The following is an 8471-nucleotide window of genomic DNA, read 5'->3' as shown; positions in this document are numbered from 1 at the left end:
TAGGCCTACAGTAGGCCGAAGAATACCAAACGTTGTCAGCTTCTACTAGGCCTACACACACCTTAATTTTAGGCCTACAGTAGGCTGAAGAATACCAAACATTGTCAGCTTCTACTAGGCCTACACACACCTTAATTTTAGGCATGCAGTAGGCCGAAGAATACCAAACGTTCAGTCAGCTTCTATTAGGCCTCCGCACACCTTAATTTTAGGCCTACAGTAGGCCGAAGAATACCAAACGTTCAGTCAGCTTCTATTAGGCCTCCGCACACCTTAATTTTAGGCCTACAGTAGGCCGAAGAATACCAAACGTTGTCAGCTTCTACTAGGCCTACACACACCTTAATTTTAGGCTTCCAATAGGCCGGAAGAATACGAAACGTTCAGACGCTAATTGCAGCATGCTTCGTTGATTCATACTCACGTGGCTCTGAATCAGCCAGCGCGCAAGGACTTGTGTGATCACGACATGAAACAACGACACGCCTCACGCGCCCACTCACCTGGTGAAATGCCCGGCGCCTTGCTGTCATCATCTTACCTCGTGTAGGCTAAGAGTATGTTTAGCTCTATTTTTTTATATGGAACATGTAGTAATGGTACTAATACATAGCTTTACTAATTTCATGGTAGTGAGGAAACCCAGACGGATACTCCCAAAACTAATTTCATGGTAGTGAAGAAACCCAGACTGCCAGACGGATACTCCCATGTCTAATAGTTTTAAGGTGTCACAAATTAACTCACTCTGCGCTAACAGACCGCCGTTACGTTTTGGTGTCAACGTCGACGAGGTTAAATCGGAAGTGCTCACCCTCGTTAATTGTTTACTTTTTAAGATTTGTTGTTGATGTAGGTCGCGGCTGACAGTGACGTTTTGAAGACAACAGCGAAACTTTTTGGTGCTGTTGCGATGAGCGTCACCCTGTAGTGCTCACCCTTGTGTATTTTAAAACTGATTTCTGCTGTTGAGAGAATTAGTCCATTGTTTTTAGGGCCTCGCAGAGCGCCACAGTAGACAGCCGCGCAAAAAGACAAGTCACAAATAAACGTATATAAACGTAAATATACTCAATGATTTTTATTTAGAATCTAATTAACCATCAAAGATTTTTATTTAGAATCTAATTAACCATCAAAGATTTTTATTTAGAATCTAATTAACCATCAATGATTTTTATTTAGAAGCTAATTAACCATCATAGGAAAGTTACAGTAGCCGTCTTCAGTGTTCGGAGCCTCCTTGTGGCGACCAACCATCATCCCTCGAGACCTCTTGAGTGCACTGAAAAGAAAGGGGAATTAGGAAGCTGCGGTATTGCACCCACCACATCGATACGACAAAAATAATCATGTAGGGAGGAATAGTGGAATGATAAAAGTAAATGAGGGAGTGGAAGGATGGAATGGGAAAGGGCAAACTAAACAAGGAAATCAAAGAAAGCAAGGAAGGAATGGGGAAGGGCAAAGTAAGTGGAAGGGATTAGAGGAAAATGGAGGTAATATTTAAGGGTTCAGCAAGAAAACAGTGCAAGGGAATAGAAGGGTTAAAGAGAAACCTAATAAACAGACTCCGATCACCTTTTTTTTTCTTACAACAGACAGCTCAAGGGCACAAAAAAAGGAAATAAAAAAAGCCCGCTGAAAACCCTTAAATCTATGTTGTGTCTTATCACCTGAAACACTTAACTCCCTCCTCCATTTCACACCTACACCGCCTCCTCAACTCCCCTATTTCACACCTACACCGCCTCGCTACATACAACTATCTTAATTTAGGCAAGGCTGCAAAATAAAAGCAAGCTAAAACGGTAAGGTAACAGGAAACCTAAACTAAAAACGGAGCAAGGGAAGCGAAGAACGAATGACTAAGAAGAGGAAGAAAAGCTAAAACGGCAAGGTAACAGGAAACCGAAACTAAAAACTGAGCAAGGGAAGCGAACAACGAATGACTAAGAAGGGAAAATAACGTTAACAAAAAACGAAGACAAGGAAAACTAAGGACGAAGTACGAATTTAAGTAAAAGACCAGGAAAAGTTGCGAAGGACTAAAAAACGAAGGAAAACGAAGAATAACTGAGAAAAAAACACTCATACGGACGAAGAATAACTGAGAAAAAACACACAGACGGACATTACATATTTATTTCGAACCGGACAAAAAAAAAAATAAATAAACAAGTCACATTCGCAAGTCCACGTTTACAATACCTCAAAGACCGTCCGCAGATCAAGAACACGTCTCCACAGAAAATAATAAAAAAAAAAATCAAAAGTTATTTTATATAGACATGAGCAGCTCGAGAATCAACAACCTTATCAATCCCTGAGTCTTACGGGGGAGCGTCTATTAACATGACAAAGAGGTGATATGATGACGTCGGTAGAAGAGAGGTGATTCGGCTGGAACGGAAGTTGACACGACAGAACTAGAATGAGTGACTCGCCTTGGACCGGAACATGACGCGGCAGAACTGGACGCACTACGGACGAAACTGGAATAGAGCAGTCTTTAAATTTTCACAACAAAGGCCTAAAACTAATGTGCGCGTAATCTACTAAAATACAGGTCTAAGTGGAACAAAATCTTCGAATGAGCTATCAGAAAGTACGTCCAAATAGCTTGGTGTATAAAGACTCCAAACAACTCTTATTAAAAATGCCGAAGAAAAGCACTTATCTGGATACAATAACTACTGTAAGCCAACTAGTTAATGTTATGCATGTAAGGAACTATAACCTTTTATTTATGGTATAGTTTCACTTTTATAGTATTTTTAAACTTCTTACAGTCAGTACAGTAGTTCCCGCGATTACCGAATTACTGATTAACCGATTTCGCAAACTAAAACATCTTAGTTACAATTGGAAAGGACCTAGCAAAAATTGTAAATAGACTCCAGACCTTCGTAACTATTGAAGTAAATAGACTCCCGACCTTCGTAACTATTGAAGTAAATAGACTCCCGACCTTCGTAACTATTGAAGTAAATAGACTCCCGACCTTCGTAACTATTGAAGTAAATAGACTCCCGACCTTCGTAACTATTGAAGTAAATAGACTCCCGACCTTCGTAACTATTGAAGTAAATAGACTAACGACCTTCGTAAGTATTGAAGTAAATAGACTCCCGACCTTCGTAACTATTGAAGTAAATAGACTCCCGACCTTCGTAACTATTGAAGTAAATAGACTCCCGACCTTCGTAACTATTGAAGTAAATAGACTCCCGACCTTCGTAACTATTGAAGTAAATAGACTCCCGACCTTCGTAACTATTGAAGTAAATAGACTCCCGACCTTCGTAACTATTGAAGTAAATAGACTCCCGACCTTCGTAACTATTGAAGTAAATAGACTCCCGACCTTCGTAACTATTGAAGTAAATAGACTCCCGACCTTCGTAACTATTGAAGTAAATAGACTCCCGACCTTCGTAACTATTGAAGTAAATAGACTCCCGACCTTCGTAACTAAATAGACTCCCGACCTTCGTAACTAAATAGACTCCCGACCTTCGTAACTATTGAAGTAAATAGACTCCCGACCTTCGTAACTATTGAAGTAAATAGACTCCCGACCTTCGTAACTATTGAAGTAAATAGACTCCCGACCTTCTTAACTATTGAAGTAAATAGACTCCCGACCTTCTTAACTATTGAAGTAAATAGACTCCCGACCTTCGTAACTATTGAAGTAAATAGACTCCCGACCTTCGTAACTATTGAAAATTACCAAGAAGTATTCCATCCACCTTATAAAACAAGCCGTGGGTAATAGAGAAACAACACTCCGGCAACTAGGTAAACCAGTTCTCCTTCGTAACTACAAAACGAAGAAACAAGTTACAGACCTGAAATCAAAAGTTATAGACCTGAAATCAATATAATCTAACTTTCGCAACTAATTGAAAAGAGCAGTAAAGTAAGATAATGAAGCGAGAAGTCAACTCACAAATGCCTTCGTTAAGACAAATACCAATAAACTAAACAAGTGACCGATGAACCAAATACCATCTAACTTAAATCATCTGGATACAGGTTCTTACGGAGCGAAGCGAGGCTCGGGTCATCGGCCGGGCAGAGGGGGCCGACACCACACAGTACGCGGGGCGGCGGGCGGCACACCTTAACCAGACATACTAAAAAAGAAATATATCCACCATCAGATTTACAGCACATACCAGAAATAACCACTAATACAGAAATAACCACTAATACATTCACAGCAAATACCGCAAGTCTGCCGTGTTGAAGTAGTCTTAAAACCACAACGAACCACAAATCTATGGCATGTCACAAATACAACAGTTTGACGAGGGGGAGCGTTACATGAAGTACATCCGAGTAATTTCAAAGATGACGAATGGGCATGGAATTCACAGTAGTACCATAATGAAAACCAAGATATTTATAACATACCACAAATAAAAGTAAAGAGGGAAAGAGCGTTTGTGTAGGAATAATTAAGGTCATTCTAAAAGATAAACAAAGAATCCTCATTAAACCGATACACTAATAAATCTATAACAAGCCTCAAATACGTGCATTCAATGGGGGCGGTGGGAGTTTGAATACGTGTACTGAAAGACCGGAAAATTTTTATGCTTACGAAAATGCATTAAACTGATCCACGTTTTTAATTACATGCCAGAAATACGAACATTCAGGAAGGGTGGGGAAAAGTTTAAATATGTAAGTTTAGGAGCGGGATGAAATCGAGGCAAACTTTAAATATACGAACATTCAGTTAGGGCGGGGAAACGTTAAAATATGTACGTTTAGGAGTACTTTAAATATACGAACATTCAGTAAGGGTGGGGAAAGGTTTAAAGATGTACGTTTAGGAGTGGGAGGAAATGGAGGCAAACTTTAAATATACGAACATTCAGTACGTACGTTTAGGAGTGGGAGGAAATTGAGGCAAAAGTTGAATACCAAGAACACAATGACGAAACTAACACAACTTTGTATATGACAAGAAAAAAAAAACTTACAATTGGGAGTGGAGGAAATGTTTGAATGCGTAATTTAACAATGACAGGGAATTAGGAGGAAAACAAAGATTAATTTCTAATAACCAGAAAAAAAAAACGCATAATTGGGCGTGGAGGAAATGGTTTGAATGAGTTTAACAATAGGAGGGAATTAGGGGGATATTATTAATTTCTAGAACACCTACAATGACGAAACTACACAATTAACCTAAATGTTACGGCCAGAAAAACTTAAAATTATTAGGCGTTGATGAAAGATTTGAGTACGTAGTTTAACAATGACAGGAAATTAAGAGGAAAACTGATTAATTTCTAGAATACAATGACGAAATTATACACCATCATGTCAAAAAGCAATAAAAGTCAAAAAGCAATAATTTAAGTGATAATGAACACTTTCCCCATTCTATACAATATATACACGACGTACACATTTTGCTTTTAACATCATGAACCGAACTAGCAACCAAATGGATTATAACACTAAGTCACTTAACAAAAGAAACAAGAAAAACTAACATTACCGTATCTTCATAACCGTAGAACCAGGCGGGAAGGTCAGGTCAGATGGGCAGAGGCAGTCAGCTGGAGGTTTGCGAGAGCGTCCTTTCATGGCAACTCAAGCAGGTTATTTAAATCCTCCACGAGCTTTGACCTTCCTCCTTACCTCCCTTACCTTCCCTCCAACCCACTTCTCCCTCCCTCCCCCCCTCCCCTTGTTTTCCTTCATAATATGGTAGTTGCATGTTTCCCTCTCTCTCTCTCTCTCTCTCTCTCTCTCTCTCTCTCTCTCTCTCTCTCTCCTTCCCTTGTTTCATAATTATCTCTTTCTCTCGTTTGTTATTTGTTTTATTCTGTTTTCTTTGTTTCTCCTTCCTCTCTTCTTATTTATTTTCATTTTCTCCTTTTCTTATCATTTTTCCCTTTCTCTCGGTTAATGATAATTCTTTACTTATCAACAATGTAGCTACTTACTCTCCTAACTCTGAATATATGGCCAATTCCTACTAATTTAATTCCAACCATTTGTAGACACTGTTCTATATAAACTCTAAATACATGTCTCCTACCATTGTAGTTTCATGGTACGCTATACTTCCACACATATGTACCCTTAATTAGTTGTATAATCACACTCTGTACTGCCTGGGGGTTGGGATGGCATGTGTTAAATTACTCCTCCTTTAATTTTGTTCTTTACTTGCAACAATAAACTATCAATCAATCTATCGTTTGTTCTATAAGTCTTTCATTCCCCATTTTCTTTGTCTGCTCGATCTCTTATTTCTTCTCTCTATTATCTCCATTCCCCCTTTTCATTATTTTGCTCATTCTCGGGCCATTCCTTATATATCGATCTACTGTCATTTCTGCGAACTTCTCTTCCTCTCTTATCTCCACTTCATTTCCTATACCATATCCTCCGTCTCGTCTCTCGCATTCCCTTGTCGCAGCTTTGTCTATATATACTCATGTCTTCCTCCTCTTCCTCTTTTCCTCCCCTCTTCATTTCCTCCACGTCTTTTCTGTCATATATTAATTTCTTCCTCCTCTTCATATTCTCCTCCCCTCTTCATTTCCTCCACTTCTTTTCTGTCATATATTAATTTCTTCCTCCTCTTCCTCTTCTCCCCTCTTCATTTCCTCCACGTCTTTTCTGTCATATATTAATTTCTTCCTCCTCTTCATATTCTCCTCCCCTCTTCATTTCCTCCACGTCTTTTCTGTCATATATTAATTTCTTCCTCCTCTTCCTCTTCTCCTCCCCTCTTCATTTCCTCCACGTCTTTTCTGTCATATACTAATTTCTTCCTCCTCTTCTCCTCCCCTCTTCATTTCCTCCACTTCTTTTCTGTCATATATTTCTTTCTCCTCTTCGTCTTCTTAACCCAGTAGGACGAGGAAGAGGAGGAGAGAGGAATGCAATGTCATCAGAAGGTCAATCCGTCAACTATTTATAATTCCCAAAACGAGATTAAACCGGGTTCCCATGACTTTTTTTCACGTCTAGGGTAACAGGGGAAGGGTCAAACTACCACCGGGGTCATAAAACCACCCCTGGAAATGCCCATGACTCCTACGAAAGCCTTGTCAAATGTGTGAACTTCCACGGGGACTGAAAATGTGGCTACGTTAAGTCTGCCCTTCGATCCTCTCATTCTCAAGCACTACGGGAGAGGGGAGGAGGGAGAGAGAGAGGGAGGGAAAGAGAGAGAGAGAGAGAGAGAGAGGAAAAGAGGAAGGTTCGAAGAGGGAGAGAGAGGGAGGGAAAGAGGAAGAGAGAGAGAGAGAGAGGGGGGGGGGGGGAAGAGGAAGAGAGAAAGGAAAACGTCAAATTATAGTTTTACTTTTCCTCTTCGTCATCATGTCAAGAAATCGTAGTGCTTTCATTGTCACTGATATCGTATAAAAAAGCCATATATATACGTACTAGGCATAAACGTGTCAAGAATTATTTGCCCGAAACGTTTGGTGAAGAAATACTACTTATAAGTGGCGGCCGATGCCTTCAGCCACACAGTCACAGAAGCACCTCGGCTCCAAGACCAACACAGGGAGGCCAAAAATACAGGACACTAAAAAGATCGTGCATATATACCCTGCAACACATTGAATAAGCCCAGCACAAGAGCGTGAAGACTGGTCGTGTACATGTTTTGCGTTGTATAGCGGACAGTGGCAACTCGACCCTAGTGCGTGTTGGGAAGACCAGTCAAACCCGTCACCGCTCCCTGTCCCAGCCAGTCCTCACCGAAAGCAGTGTATAGGTGGTCGTCAGTCAGCCCCTCCAAGACTCTTCTGCCGTGTTTCATGCCGGGGAGTACCAGTTCTTACCCTCGGAGCGGCTAAGGAACAGCCTCGGGTAAGCAGCAGTGAAGTGTGGTGCCCCTGAACAGACTCCCAGGGCGGCTCTCAGTGCCCGACCCGCCAGCTGGTGTACTTAGCGGGCCTGTGTGTGTGTGTGTGTGTGTGTGTTATTTTGGTGACGCGATAGTGAAGACGCCCGCCGCCCTTTACCAGCGCCACTGATGTGTTCTCTCTCCCCCAGGCTTGTCTTGACCTCTTCGCCTTCTGCCCAACACCTGAAGAGGAACTACCCCCCCGTGGCAACCCCCTACTGCCCAACACCTGAAGAGGAGCTACCCCCCCCCCGTGGCAACCCCCTACTGCCCAACACCTGAAGAGGAGCTACCCCCCCCCGTGGCAACCCCCTACTGCCCAACACCTGAAGAGGAGCTACTCCCCCGTGGCAACCCCCTACTGCCCAACACCTGAAGAGGAGCTACTCCCCCGTGGCAACCCCCTACTGCCCAACACCTGAAGAGGAGCTCCCGCCCCGTGGCAACCCCCTACTGCCCAACCCCTGACGAGGCGCTACGCCCCCGTGGCAACCCCCAACTGCCCAACACCAGAAGAGGCTACCCCCGTGGCAACCCCTACTGCCCAACACCTGAAGAGGCTACCTCCCGTGGC

At 42.0% G+C, this 8471-nt stretch overlaps 2 long non-coding RNA genes across 11 annotated transcripts; both read right to left on the bottom strand.

Moving 5' to 3' along the window:
* Nucleotides 1-1160: 1160 nt before the first annotated feature.
* LOC127004798 (uncharacterized) lies at nucleotides 1161-5671 on the bottom strand. Of its 5 annotated transcripts, XR_007758012.1 has the most exons (4): nucleotides 5522-5671; nucleotides 4015-4142; nucleotides 2338-2495; nucleotides 1161-1285 (listed from the first exon to the last, which is right to left on the bottom strand). It is a non-coding gene; the product is annotated as an uncharacterized LOC127004798 (long non-coding RNA). The 5 variants fall into 5 exon arrangements; XR_007758011.1 differs by lacking the exon at nucleotides 1161-1285 and having other exon boundaries at nucleotides 2135-2495; nucleotides 5517-5671; XR_007758008.1 differs by lacking the exon at nucleotides 1161-1285 and having other exon boundaries at nucleotides 2143-2495.
* Nucleotides 2504-4006, bottom strand: LOC127004799 (uncharacterized). 6 transcript variants are annotated; one of them, XR_007758013.1, is made up of 4 exons: nucleotides 3682-4006; nucleotides 3517-3615; nucleotides 3137-3466; nucleotides 2504-3070 (listed from the first exon to the last, which is right to left on the bottom strand). It is a non-coding gene; the product is annotated as an uncharacterized LOC127004799 (long non-coding RNA). The 6 variants fall into 6 exon arrangements; XR_007758017.1 differs by having other exon boundaries at nucleotides 3170-3466; XR_007758016.1 differs by having other exon boundaries at nucleotides 3550-3615.
* Nucleotides 5672-8471: the final 2800 nt, after the last annotated feature.

Source organism: Eriocheir sinensis, chromosome 29 (assembly GCF_024679095.1).
Source record: "Eriocheir sinensis breed Jianghai 21 chromosome 29, ASM2467909v1, whole genome shotgun sequence".
Taxonomy (NCBI): Eukaryota; Metazoa; Arthropoda; class Malacostraca; order Decapoda; family Varunidae; genus Eriocheir; species Eriocheir sinensis.
Note: the sequence above shows the minus strand (reverse complement) of the source record. Positions and strands in the feature narration are given on the sequence as shown.